Source organism: Crocodylus porosus, unplaced genomic scaffold (genome assembly GCF_001723895.1).
Source record: "Crocodylus porosus isolate Cpor-Errol unplaced genomic scaffold, CroPor_comp1, whole genome shotgun sequence".
Classification (NCBI taxonomy): domain Eukaryota; kingdom Metazoa; phylum Chordata; order Crocodylia; family Crocodylidae; genus Crocodylus; species Crocodylus porosus.
In genome coordinates, this window is record NW_017728918.1 from 85,880,938 (window position 1) to 85,894,868 (window position 13,931).

Genomic DNA, 13,931 nt, shown 5'->3' on the forward strand with positions numbered 1-13,931 from the left:
GGGGGAGGAAACCAAAAAAACATGGTAAGAAATGGTGAAAAATAGCCAAAATAAGAAAACCATACAAGAAGGTCACTGACTCTGGTTGATAATTTTCACCTCCCGAAGTGTTTGAAGATTTTTAATTATTTCCTGCCCTGTTGATATACAAGTGAAAAATTCTGTATTTCTTCTTCGTCCTGTTGTTGATTAAATGGCTCTCCCTCAGATAGTAACTAATTCTAGAGGAGAGTAAACAGGTGCAGGGCAGATAACATTAGTCCTGAAGTGCTTGCATAATGTGGCCTGGGAATTTGGGTTTGTAGCCATGACTACTAGAATGGGGAACTCAGGGACATTCACCCTCAGCTGCAGTCTGTTGCTGGGAAAAAGGATCAGAGCCGCAGCTTGTGACCTTGTTTCCCAGGAAACAGCATTTGGGAGCATCTCAGGCCTTTGGCATTTTACATACCAAATACCCACAATGAGAAAACCATAGGCTACACTAATTTGATCTTGTTGAAGTGTACAGGAGATTTGCTGTAGTCTCCATCAGGACCAGAGTTTAACCAATATTACTTGTTAAAATTTAATTTGTAATTTTGTGAGCCATCTCTGAACCAACTTAACCCCCCCCCCCAAAAAAAGGTTGGTATACCTCAGTGTTTAGTTTCTATACATTTTAAATGCCTGACTGAATTTTTGTTTTAAACACTTCCTGCGGGATAAACCATTTAATTCCTGGGTTTATATATTTATATATTGCTGGCCAAGTTTTAATAGGAAGAATTTGTGTGAATTATTTAAAAATGTCTAAAAAATAAATCCATAATAGATGCACATATAAGCGTAGAAAAAAGTATTTAGAAAAACAATCCACAGGTCCTGAAGCTTTGCATGCTGACATTAAAACAAGTACGTTCTACTCCTTGCTCTTTCCTCAAACTTGCACCCAAAAGGCATCCTGACTAAGGGCATCTACAGGTCTGTTTGTATTGGAGTCATTAGATATCTATCACAGGAAAAATGCAAAGATGTGCATTACTCAAGTAGACTCAGTATTCAAGAAAGAAAAAGCAGACCAGTTTTCCTATGCGACAGGAGACTCCACCTCTAGAATGGAAGCAGTAAAACATTGAAAATAAATTCCTAATGTCACTGCCTGAGTGCATACCGTATAGCATAGCAAGGTTCTTTGGGTAGATGCAATATCTTTTATTAGACCAACTGCATAGTTGGAAAAAAGATTTTAGCACGTTTTTGGGGGTGATCACCCTTCTTCAGACATAAGAAGTCTCTGCTGTTCTGAGACTCCAAAGAATAAGAGAAGCCAAAAGTGTGGCAGGGTGTCAGTTAGAATGTAAATAGGTAGAAATTAGGGAAACAAAAGGTAGAGCAGGGAAAGGCCAACGCTGAGTAAGGGAGACTCTAGAGTAGTAGTAATTCGAGGTGGAAAAGAGGCTATAAAAAGGAAATAGCTGGAAATTAGAAGACAAAGGGCAGAAAAGTAAGGAAGGTGAGGGGAGAAAGAGGAGGGAAAAAAGAAAAGTATGAGGTCAGGTCAGGCAGGTACCTGGTGAATCAGATGTTAGGCAGGTTGTAATGTGTCATAAATCCAATGTCTATATTGAGTCCATGATTTTTTGTATCCAGTAGATTTATAAAATGAAGTTCGTAGGCTTGTCTACAAAAGGTGTTTTGTACATTTCCGTAGCATAGCATATGATTTTTATGGAAACAATGTTTGACTCCTAAAACAAATAAAAATGTTTGCTGAAATTGTAGCACATGCTCGTGTACTGAACACTAGACTACTGCCTGTGCTTTCAAAATATGAATGGTGGGGAAGCATCATTTGAGCAATTTCTATGGTTGTCATGTTTGTGCAGGCTTTCCTACAAAGGCACAAATATTCCCTCTTATTTAGCCTGTTATCACTGCCTTCTAGATACAGTCATGTGTTATAATTTTGAGACTTCTGACAGATTAAGCCATGCTGGGTAAATAGAGTTGTTTGCAACTTTACAAGCTGGCAGTTCTGATTGGGAGTCTGTAGTTATCCATTTGTCTCAGAAAACAACAAAACACTTTTTTTCTCATCTTAAAATACTGATATGGAATCAATGTTTTTTAAACCAGGCCCAGTCCATACAGAACTAGCTGGTATTGGTTCTATTTCCAGGCACCAATCTGTATTAAAATATGGTATTTTCTTGCATACAACATACCCCCAGACAAGACATACACCTTGTTTGTGAGAAGGCAGAACTGAGCAAAAAAGATTTTTCAAAAGTTATGGCTGCATAGAGGAGACAGAGCCTAATCTTTAGTTGATTTACCACCCCTTTTCTGCTTAGCCAGAAGGTGGAACCCTAGCTGATGGTAAAGACTGGTTTCCATGGGTGGATCCATTATTTTAAAAAGAGCTAAAAACAGTTTGCAAGGCTGTGAAATAAGAAAAGACAGGACAGGAATATCTAAGAGAGTAAAATTGCCAGAAGAAAGGTTAGCTTAATCAGTGGAACATCAAGACAGTTAAGAAGGAGAGATGATCTTAACACCTGTGGAATAAAGAACAATGAACCACTAAGTCAATTGATTCCCTCAATTGACTGAATAGAAGTGCCACTAGTGCTGCAAGCAAGAATCAAAGCTAGAACAGCAATCAAAACAGAGCACTTTTAAGTTACTTTGTATTATCCAATGGACCAGAAGGAGATTAACTTTATAGCCCAATACTTAGAGATGCTCACCTGGGATGGGCCAGTAACAGATTCAAATCCCTGCCCTAAAACAAGTAAAGGAGGGATCTGAATGCAGGGACTCCCATCTTCCAGATTAAGAGCCTACTGGGTGTAATGTGGTCTCCCTCAGCCCTTTTTCTCAACTCCCCCTCCCCCCACAATAAAGGGGTGGCTTAATTTAGGGCCCTAACTCCAAGACAAACTACTTAACTCAGAATACCAACCAGAAACAGGCACTGCTGACCAAGAGTTAAGCACTTGACACCTTTGAGGGATGGGGCTTAGTTCTGAAACACTTCAGTATTTCATACAATTTAGTTTAAGCAGCTGCCCAATCAGCATGCCAGCTTCTATGAATCCCATTTTATATTCACCTAAACCTCTCTATGCATCATGTAGAAAGCTTGAGATGAGGACTTCAGTAGGTAACAGGATCTTAAACATTAAGTGTTCCTATGTCAGTCTGTGGATTTAGCTCTAAATACTCTCCTAATAATATTTTTTCATACAAAGAAACTTTTCAAGTTAATACAATATAAAGGAACTATGGAAAAAAGACCAGGAGCATTCAAGAGACCCTCTATTAAGATGGGGAAAAAATGAGAATTCCTGAAGTAAACACAGAAGTCACGAACACCTAAGAATTTGACATGGATTTTCATAAAACTGCAAACTGCAGAGGAGCAACCTGTAAAGTATATTCTGAATGTATTTTAGTTTAAGTGTTGAAGTATTGTAACCAAGCAGGCTTGGTGACTATTTGCAGATACTGTCTCCTTTATGAAAGAGCATCTTTTGGATGTGCTCTCTCAAAATTATGGTCTTTAAAGATGTTAGAAAGCTCATCTTGGTGGCCTTCTATGTGTTTTTCCAAGGAGTGTGTTTGCATTTTCTACCTGCTGCAACTGTAAGCCAAGCCATAACCTCAAAAACATACAACTCAGTTTCCCCACACCACCTTTAATGACTAAGACTACAACTTGATATGTTCACCTAATTCACCAGGATGCCCGAGCCTAACTTGAATAGTCGTGTAACTATTGCTTCCCCTAATCCTACTGATATCAAGTCATTGCTGTCTACTATCTATATCTGTAAGATCTACAGCAGTGGTTCTCAACTTCTTTGGACTTGAGGCACCCCTCCATACATTTTCAGAATTGAGTGGCACCAAATTTAAAAAATGAATGTATATATTACAATGCTTATCTCCTTACATAGGGACTGTGCAGTAGGGGTGGGGATCATCCAGGCAGGGACAAGCCTGAGCCTGACTTACCTGCTTAACTCCTCGCATCTCACGGTACCATTCAAAGGACCTGGCAGTAATATCTGGGTGCTGCACTTCAGGAGGGATGTGGACAACATGGAGAGGGTCCAGAGGAGGGCCACTCGCATGATCAGGAGGCAGCAGGGCAGGCCCTATGAGGAGAGGCTACGGGACCTGAACCTGTTCAGCCTCCACAAGAGAAGGCTGAGGGGGGATCTAGTGGCCTGTTACAAACTAGTCAGAGGGGACCAGCAGGCACTGGGGGGAGTCCCTGTCTCCCCGCACGCTACCAGGAGTGACTAGAAGTAACGGTCACAAGCTGGCAGAGGGTAGATTCAGATTAGACATTCAGGAAGTACTACTTCACTGTCAGGGCGGCTAGGATCTGGAACCAACTTCCAAGCCAAGTGGTGCTGGCTCCTACCTTGGGCGTCTTTAAGAGGAGGCTAGACGAACACCTTGCTGGGATCATTTGACCCCACCAGTACTCTTTCCTGCCATGGCAGGGGGTCGGACTTGATGATCTGCTCAGGTCCATTCCGACCCTACAAACTATGAAACTATGAAATGTGGGTAACCTGGCACCTTAGGACCCTGGCTGAGAATCACGGCTGTACACAGCAGTAAACGTATCTTTCCATGGGTACCATTAAAAGGGCCTCCCATACTTCTGGTTGTTGTAAAACCAGTTCTCTCAACAATTATATAGTCATGTAAAACATCTTCCTGACATTACGGGATCAAGACTGTTCTCTTTCTTGGTTAATATTCTTTTAAAAAGTTTAGTAAAATTCTGGTTGATGATTTTGAAGTTATAAGTATGAAAAAGAAAATCACAACAAAAAAAGTTTCTAATGGGCCCAAAGTTAAGATAGCTCACTTTAAATTTCAAACTTCCCATGTTCTTTGGTAAGAAGTTCCTTTGAAATGTCTGAAGGAAATTTGCTGAGAAAGAATGAATACCTACGTTTAGAAAATGCATGCATGATCAACCTTTCAAGGACAATAACATACTGAACCACTTATTACACAATTAAAATTTTTTGAGCATCTGTATTCATAGATCCGAAATTCATATTTCTAGTCTTGTAGAACAGGATCCCTATTTAAGAAGCCCAAGTCTTGGAACCTGACTGAAGAGTCCCACTCACTTAACATGGTAACTGAAGATCTCTTTTTTTCAACTGCACAGCATTCCAAGTATTTTAATACCAATATCTGCAATCAGGTCAAAATGAATACCTCAGAATTCTACCGTTAAAACCCTGTGCTCAACTAAATCTGCTCTTCATAAATAGTTTGTTCCTCCAATATCCTCATGGTGGTACAAATGCTTCATATTTTTTACTGAAGGCAGCCAGCACTATGTCCCAGACTTCTGCTTCACTTGCATCTGAAAAGGCAGGCTCTTCTATACTGCCTGGTCAAAGACTGAAATGTGCTAGCATTTTCTAGAGATGAGAATTATTGGAAATTATTTGCAAACAAAGTATTCACTTTGTCTTAAGCATGCAGTGTCTGCAAAATATAATTTTAAAGAAACAGATTAATAAGTACATGGAATTTAAGCTACATGGAACTTAAGCTGTTGCTATATACTGCTATTTATTTTATTACTATCAATAATAGAAAATAGATGCTTCCTCTTCTAACCCACACATTCCCATAGCACAGATCTATCGGAGCAGAATGTCCACATTATTGTACTAGATAGGGTTGCACCGATAAAGATTTTTTGGGCCAGTACCGATGCCCAATTATTAACAAGCCATATCGGCCGATACCGATCTGATTGCTGATACACAGCCCAGCAGCTTGGAGAGCAGGGGCTGGCCGGTAAGTCTGCTGGGGAAGAAGGGGTGGGGGAGGAAAAAGGGCATGGGGAGGGAGGGTGTGGGGTTGGGGTTGGTGTTGCCCAGTCTGGGTGGGGCGTGGGACAGAGCCATGAGCAGCTCATTGGGGTATTGCAGGGGGCAGTTCCCACTACTGCATGCGCCCCTAGGACAGGCATAGGGGCAGGTGCAGGTGTGTGCCTTCTGGATCTGTGTGTGGGGTGAGGGCAGGCTGCCCACTCTGGTGGGGCCGGGCTCTTCCTGGTAGGGGGTGCTGGACTGGAGCTGCGCTCAGAGTGGGGAGCAGCTGTGCTAGGAGGGGGGCCTACAGGGTGGGCTGCAGCCACACCAGAATTTGCCATCGCCCCCCCATGACCTCTTCTCTCCAGTGCTCCTGCCTGCCCCTAGCGAAGTCCTGGCCTAGCCCCACCCCTGCTGGCAAGAGCCTGGCACCGCCCCTGCCCCAGTTTGCAGCGGCAGCCCATCCTCCACCCATGCACAGATCTGGGGGGGCACATTCCCCCTATGCCTGCCCCGGGGGGTGCATGCAATGGCAGGAGCTGCCCTCCTGGGGCGAGCCACTTGAAGCTCCATTCCCCACCCCATCTTGGCTGAGCAGCACCTGTCCCTGCCCCAGCTCTGCTCCCTCCCTTATCGCGGAGGCCTCAATCTGCCTTCCCTCCACCAGACTTACTAGCTGGATGCTGCTGTCCAAGCTGCTGGGCTGGCCACATGCATGCTGCGGCTGCACGTATGCACATGGCATTTATCAACAACATTATCAGCCAAAAAAAGCTGATTGCCAATAATGTCAATTTTCCTTTTATCAGTGCCAATACGATATAAACTGATGCATCAGTAAGCCTCTAATACTAGGCATTTATAGAGCTGACACCTGGTATGCCAGCAAAGCACAATCCTCAGGTAAATACTAATTCTCAATGACGGTCAATGCCTGCATTGCAGCTATATGATAAATTTTATTTATTGACAAAAAACCTGTATATTTAAATTCAAGATGGTCATTTTTTTGCCAAACTGTATGAACCAAAACACAGACTTAGTATACAAGAATTGCCTTTACTAGACATCATTACCATAATGGATTTGCATGCAGTTATGTTTTATCTTTTCCTTTTGTTTAAAGAAACTGTTTACTTCCATAAAAAAAAAAAAACTTAAGCAAAAGTGCGGTGGCGAAGTCCAGAACTGATCCAAAAAACTTTCCTCACCTTTTTGAGTGCCTCAGAGTAGAAAACTCAGGTAACTCCCAGTTTCATACTGAAGTTCTCTAGATGTCTCTCAGCTCTTTAAAGTACAGCTCCTGCACAAACCCAGACCAGGGTGGTTCTGAACAGTTTGACACTCATCACGCACCTACACTTTATCAGAATTCAAAGACGAGGCAATCCAGGATTCAAAGACTAGGCAACCGACATTGCCCAAGATGTCCAATCTGTAGGTACATTCAGAGTAGACTGATAGGTATCAGATGGATTGGGTTTGCAAAAAAAATTGTTTTATGGTCACTTCAAATGGTGTTGGTATTGGTCCCTCCTAAAGGTTATGGCATTCAGCTAAAAAATGGAAGACATTCAGGTACTTCCAAAGTTTGAAGCGCCTCAATCCATGGCCCGCCTCCTAGAAGAGTACCCTTATGACCACACTGTGCTAGGTTGAGACACTTTCTACCTGTTGAAGATTCTTGTAGACAGAACAAAGGTAGTGCAATTTTGTAGCCTGCTTGTTAGGATTCTCTCCTCCTGGGTTGGGGGCTGGGTTCTAGTCCCTACTCCCTGGACCAGTTATATATTTTATAATACAGTCATTGTATCAAATATGTAAAAAGTTCTGTAATCAGGGCCAGTAATGCAGGACCCTACTCCTACACCTCTGGGTAAGTGTCCTAACCATTAACTCTTGATTCACTGTGGCAAAGTATCGAAGTTTTCATAACCCAGCTGGGGAGTACCTCTAGCTAGATTAATGTCTCCCCCAGCTAGGTTAACAACAAACCTGTCTCTTCTCTCCTTGGGAAATGTTCTAACAGTTAGGCTAGGGACAGAAGTTACACATAAACCAGGTAAAATTGATTGGACACCAATTGAAACCTGTAACAAAACACAAGTTCAGTGTACATAAACTGCTTTCAAAATGACCAAACCTGGTTCAAGATAAACCTGGATGGATGAAATATCCAACTTAACTGATTTAGGTTAAAAGAGTTTATGAAATTTCTATTCCAGATCTCGTCCTGATTCAAGTTAACTCGCAGACCCCCAGTATCCCAGGATGCTTTGCAGCCCTGTGTTGTGTCTGCTTCAGAGAAGCAGGGCCAGCCCCACTCCCAGACGTCACAGAGCTGAGGCAGTAACACCTCTGCTCCCTAGCTTGTTTCCTGCCTGAGCCAGTCAGCCTGGTGAGATGGGGTGGGACAAGGGGAACAGACCTCCAGTGCCATAGCCTAGGTCTGCATAGTGTGAGGGGAGGGAAAGCCCCCACCATGGGGACTTTTTGTCCCTGTCACAGCCTCGTGAACTGGGCTGGGTTTACTTCAGCCCCACCCCTTCCCCAGCCACCTGCATCTGAGGAGCTGCAGTGTGTGTAGTCAGTCCTGCTGCCCAAGTATGCAGCAGGCTGAAGAAGAGTGGTTCAATGGCTGGCCTCCACTTCCCAGCAGCAGGAGCTCCTTCAGACTGGTACCTCTAGTGTTGCTGCCACTGTCAGACCTGGCCCTGGCTTCACTGCCCCAGCATTCCAGCCTGTCCGCTCTGCAGCCACCACTGGGGGTGCCTGATGAGGTCTCCATGGGGGTGGAGCTGGGACCTGTGTGGACAGGGCCTGCTCAGCCAGGCAGATGGGATGGGGCCACAGGTAGGTGAAGAGTGGTATCCAGGAGTGGGACAGGCAGGCAGAGCTGGGATCTTGGGGCAGTGATAGTTTGGGGCTGCAGTCTGAGGCAAAGCCACAATCTGCTGTCCACAAATCCCTGCGACAAGTGCTGTTTCTGCAGGCAGGGATGTACTGGGAGTGGATCACAGCTCTGCTCTGGGCCCTGGCCATCACCATCCCAAGATCACGGCCCTGCCTACCTCTCCTGCTCTCGAATGCCACTCCCTGCCAGGCTGCGGCCCCATCCCACACTGCCCAGCCAAGCGTGCCCTGTTAGAGCATGTTCTGGGCTGGTCTTGGGCCCCGGGGCAAAGCGACTTAGGGACTTTTGGTGAGCTGCCGCAGAAGGGGGGGGGGAAGGTTACTGACCCAGCCCACAACACCTCCCCAATACTCGCTAAGTGGCCCTCCGGCCCAAATGCAGTCCACTCCTATGCAAAACCCTTTCAGGGGTACTGCTGCACAGGCACAGCCACCACAGCCAGGTACAAGTGCCCTATGTGCCTCATGCCCAGCCAGATGGGAAGGGCAGTGTTTGAGCAGGTACTCCTTCTACATTAGATTAGGGCTATCTGATAAACCTAAAGCAGGCAAGAGAGTCTGCTCTTGCTGTAACCCTCCCCGCCCACACTCCTCCCAGAAACAGAAGCAGGCAGGACAGCTCCACCTGCCCCACCACCTGCTTCCAGATGCTGTGAAGGGTCAGATATGAAGGGCTGAAGCACGAAGTGCCTTTTTCAAGTCACTGTTTGCCCAGACGTGCATCTAACATCTCTCCCAACTATACAGCTGGTTCAATAAAAGATACTGCTAAAAACATCCTTAACTGTCATAGTTTGGGTTATTAATAACCAGATCCTCAACTTGAGAAAACTATTGTAGCTCAGTGAAAGCCATTTTTTAATCAGCTGAACACTTGGTCTCTCTAGAGCCACTGAGTATTCAGTCATGTCTTAAGTGGTGACCTAGCCACTCATTCATTCAATTAACAGCACAATAAAATGAGGAATAAGCCACAAAGTTATCACATAAACTGTGTAATAACTGTAGCCAGTTCCTATAGTGCCTTTAATTGAATCCATGGCCAGTGCTCCCAGACTCAGACTCCTGCAGGCTCCAGCGGCTGGTAGCTGATCAGGGCACCCCTCCAGAGCTCCCCAAGTGCCGGTGATATGATGCAATGGGATCAATGCTGGATTCCACCATGACACCTCCTGTTGGGATTTTGCATCAGAGCCCTTCTCACCTTTAATTTAACATCTGTCAGAAGCCTATGTATCACCCATTAATAACAATAAGAGGTTTGAGAATAGTATTCTTCTCAGTGGCACTGGGGTCCAGTCCTGAATCTTTGTTACCTCCTGCAACACAAACCAAACACTAACAGATTTCTTCCAGATTTCCTGGAATTTTTCTGGAACTTCAATTACCAGTTTTTAATTAAAACACCCCTCCACTTGTGGAAACTAAAAGACACTAGGTCTGCTCGACATGCAGAATGAGCAACTGAGCGGAAAGGGCAATGTCAGGCTTGCACTTCTGCCTGCAATGTCTTCATCTGATAGTGTTACCAGTCACACCTAAAATTACTACAGCAGAAAGAAATTACAGAGCAAAGAAAATCTATTTTTTTCTCTGTATGTACCAACTGGCAGCATGTTATGTACAGTCAGCCAGGCTCCCTGTCTGTAGCCTGTGCTGTTCCCCACCCCCGGAAAATAAGTATTAAAATGCAACGTGAAAGGGCTTAAAAAGACAACAAGACTCACTGGTGGATCTGGCACCTGAAACTAATCTGAAACTTTTCTTCAGAGAACTTATCCAAGTCACCTACACTTGAAGCAAGGGTGAATGAAGGGAGACCACGAAAGCAGCGGGAGGCCAGCGTGGCCTCGCCCTCAAAGTCAAAGCAGACCCGACGGCAAGAAAAGAGCAGGCAGGAGGGGCAGAAACAAACCCTCCCATGGAGGAGCCCCAAGGCGCCCGCGCCACTGCCCCGATTGGAGTAACGGGGTCCCCGCCCCCCACACCAGCCGCCCCGGCGGCTCCGAGCCCCGCAGCTTCGTGCGTTTGCAGCCAGGGGAGACGAACCCGAGCCGGCCCGCGAGGAAAGGGCGGCCCGGGCCGGCGGCCCCCGCGGGCAGGACTTATAGGGCGCGCGGCCGCTGCCTTTTATTTTTAGCGCGGGGGCGACTCCTCCCCGCCGCCAGGGGCCCGCCCGGTGCCCAGCACTACGCCGCCCCGCCGCCAGGGGGCGCCTCCGCCACGCGGAGGGGGGCGGGGCACAACGTCACCCCCAGGCACGACTGGGGGGTTCGCGGGCGCCGCCGGCCGTTGAGACAGAGCAGCTTGCAGGTAGCCACGTGTCGGGGGGGAGGGGACGCTCCCACGCACTGCTCCTTGGGCTCGGCAGCTACCCCTGGTGTGTGCAAAAAGCTGGGGCGCGGGTGAGTTCCAAGCTTTCTCTCGTGCCACGTGGGAGCCGCGGGGCGGAAGCCCCGCCCCGGGGCGGAGGCAGCAGCGGCCCGGCCGGCCAGCGCAGGTTCCCGCGCTCAAACCCACGAGTGTGGCGGTGGCGGCTTCCGGCGCGCGGCCCGTTGGGGCGGGCGAGTCCATGTGGCGGGGGGAGGGGCGGCGGCGTGACCGTTCCACTCCTCCCCGCCAGCGCCGAGATGGAAGCGGCCGGACCGAGCGCGCCACGAGCCGCGGCGCCATAGCAACGTTCCGAGCGGCCCACAAAAGCCGGGGCCAGGCTGGGGTGCGGGGCGGTTGGGACGGGGCCCGCGGCCCACTTCCCCCGCGGCGTCCGGGACAGGCCCGCGGTTGTCCTTGCGCCGGGGCGGCCTCGCGGAGTGGGGGCGCGGGCGCTTACCTGCGGGGCTGGCGGCGGGACCGGGGCGGGGGCGGCTGCGAGCGGCCGCTGGTGCCCGCGTCTCCCCCCCGCTCTTTGTGTGCGAGGGTCCGCGCGCGGCGCTCTCGCGTGACGTGACGGGACCGTGTGTCATTTCCGCACAAGGACACTGAGCCCCAAGCCGCCGCGGCCAGCGCCACCCGCCGCCCCGGGGCACGGGGGAGGGGGGTAGGGCCGGCCGGGCCTTGCCTTGCCTCAGGGGGAGGGGAGGGCGGCCCGTGCACCACGGGGAAGCGGCTCCCACTGGAGACCCCCCGCCCCTCCCCTCGCGCGTGGCGGCTCGGGCTCGCGCTGCCGCAGGCCGCTGGCGCGTCCCTCGCTCCACCACCGCCTCGCAGCGCGTGGGCGCTGCTGCTCGGGCTCAAGACCGGACCCGCGGGCGCCGCGTACATCGAGGGCCCGGTTCCCCCGGGCTTCGCCTGGGCCTGAGGGGGTCTCCCGCCTGCTGGGCCGCAGGCTCACTAGAGCAGGCACAGCACCCCACACAAGCACAGCTAAAAAATTTTTTTGACCAAAGCACAATTTTTCACCTCGCGGTCAAGGAACCAGCTGCCTGAGGGGCTGCAGGCCTGTGCCCAGAAGCAGGCCACTCTCAACCCCTGCCTGTGGAGGTGGCAGCTAGTGCCTGCTTAAAACCAAACTGATGCAGAGCAAAGTTAAAACATTGTTTTTCTTTGAATATTAATTGCTCTTAATGAAGATTAAAAGCTGCCTCTTTTCAGGTTGAAGCACATCCTAAGCATTCATGGCTTATTTCAAGAAAAGGAATCTTTCCCCTTGTTTCAGGTTTGGTCAGAAGGGGGCTGCAAGGATTTGCAGTTATATAAAAAAAACTTAAAAAACCACAAAACACATGTCAGCTCTATGTAAGTGCTGTTGTAGATTTTAACTTTCCTGACTTTTAACTAAACCACACATTGGCAGAAAGCCTTTTAAAAGTGTTGACAAGAGACACCTGCAGCATAGAGTATCTCAAGATATTAAATTAGCCCAGCCATTTTCTTCTCCCTACTGTTTAATAGTGGCGGGAGGGGGGGAGAACTCATTTCCTCCAGTTAAACATATATATTATATATATTCTTTATGTGAAGCAAACAGCCTTGTATAAATTGTTCTAGTCAGGTCCAAGCTAATATTTATGCAAGTATATCTAGTGACCCATTGAAATTAGTCCTGCAAAGATACAAAGCCCAACATTTTGACACACAGGTTTTTATATAACAAACAGCTTAGGCTGCTTAAAGGTTAGGGTGGTCTACTATTCACTTCTTTACCAGGAATAGCCATTCACCTAAGATGTAAGGTCTGTTTTTTTTTTTAAAGCAGAAATGTATGTACTTTCCACCTTTTCCAGCAGGTAGGACCAGTGATGCCAAAGATGTCACTTTCAAATAAAAAGGCACACAACCATGGCAACAGCTGAGCTGTCTCTGCGGTATGATCCACAATCCAAACGAAATTAGAAGTTGCAAAATAGAAAGCAGTAAAAGTACCAGGAGCACTTTACTGGCAATTAGTAAACTCATACATAAAATACCTTGGAATTGGACATAGCAATATCCAGGGTCAGTGGTAAACCTGTTGCATGTAATCTAGTAAAAATGCATTTTGGTATAATAAGTCTAGGGGTTTTTTTATTGTAAGGAAGGGAAAGGGGGAGAGAAACCCAAGAATCACTTTATGTCAAGCTATAGACATTTCACTTCCTGAAAGAAAGGGGTGGGGGGAGAAATCATTTAAATGCTTTCCTACAGAATTAAGGCTCTCATATTTGCTTATAAAAGGTACTGAACAGTAACTCTATAGAGTGAAATACTAAATGTGCCCCATCTAACTAGAGACTCTTTAGTATTAAAACTGTATAGTAGAATCTGGTGGTTGCCAGTGAAGAATTTGGTAGAGATTTCCTTTCTGAAATTTTACAGTTCCCTTCAATTTCTTAGACTTTAGGCAATTGGCAGATTTACAGTGGTTCCATGAATAATCACAACAGATAATAAAGAGGAAAAGGCAAAGAAACCAAACTGTTTATTAACAGGGATTAAAAGCAGAGATTACCTATAGCCCTTGATAAACTGCTGGAATATAGGACATTGTGAACAAGATAAATGCACAAGTCTAAAGAGTAGTTCCAGAGAACTTTATTCAGGATCTGTTATTGCTGTAACTTAGACTGAAATCTGTGTAATTTACTCTCTACTGGAAAGCTAAATTTAACTTTAACTTCAAGAGTTAAGTTGCTAACACCTGCCTCAGCTGTTAAGCAGCCTTATATCATACTTGCATTTTATTTGAATGCTTTA

The 13,931-nt window shown here is 46.9% G+C and overlaps 1 protein-coding gene across 8 annotated transcripts in view; it reads right to left on the reverse strand.

The window, feature by feature from the left end:
• The window catches only part of BEND3 (BEN domain containing 3), a 24,588-nt gene extending 12,751 nt beyond the window's left edge, over positions 1 to 11,837 (reverse strand). For 2 of the 8 annotated variants that reach the window (XM_019537847.1, XM_019537844.1), the window contains exon 1: positions 11,590 to 11,837. The gene's annotated coding sequence lies outside the window, so the exon portion shown is untranslated. Of the gene's footprint in view, positions 1 to 5,235; positions 5,512 to 7,057; positions 7,509 to 10,486; positions 10,622 to 11,589 lie in introns of those variants that run through there. The other 6 variants (XM_019537848.1, XM_019537845.1, XM_019537840.1 and 3 more) reach the window with 5 other exon arrangements.
• Between the last annotated feature and the right edge of the window lie 2,094 nt (positions 11,838 to 13,931).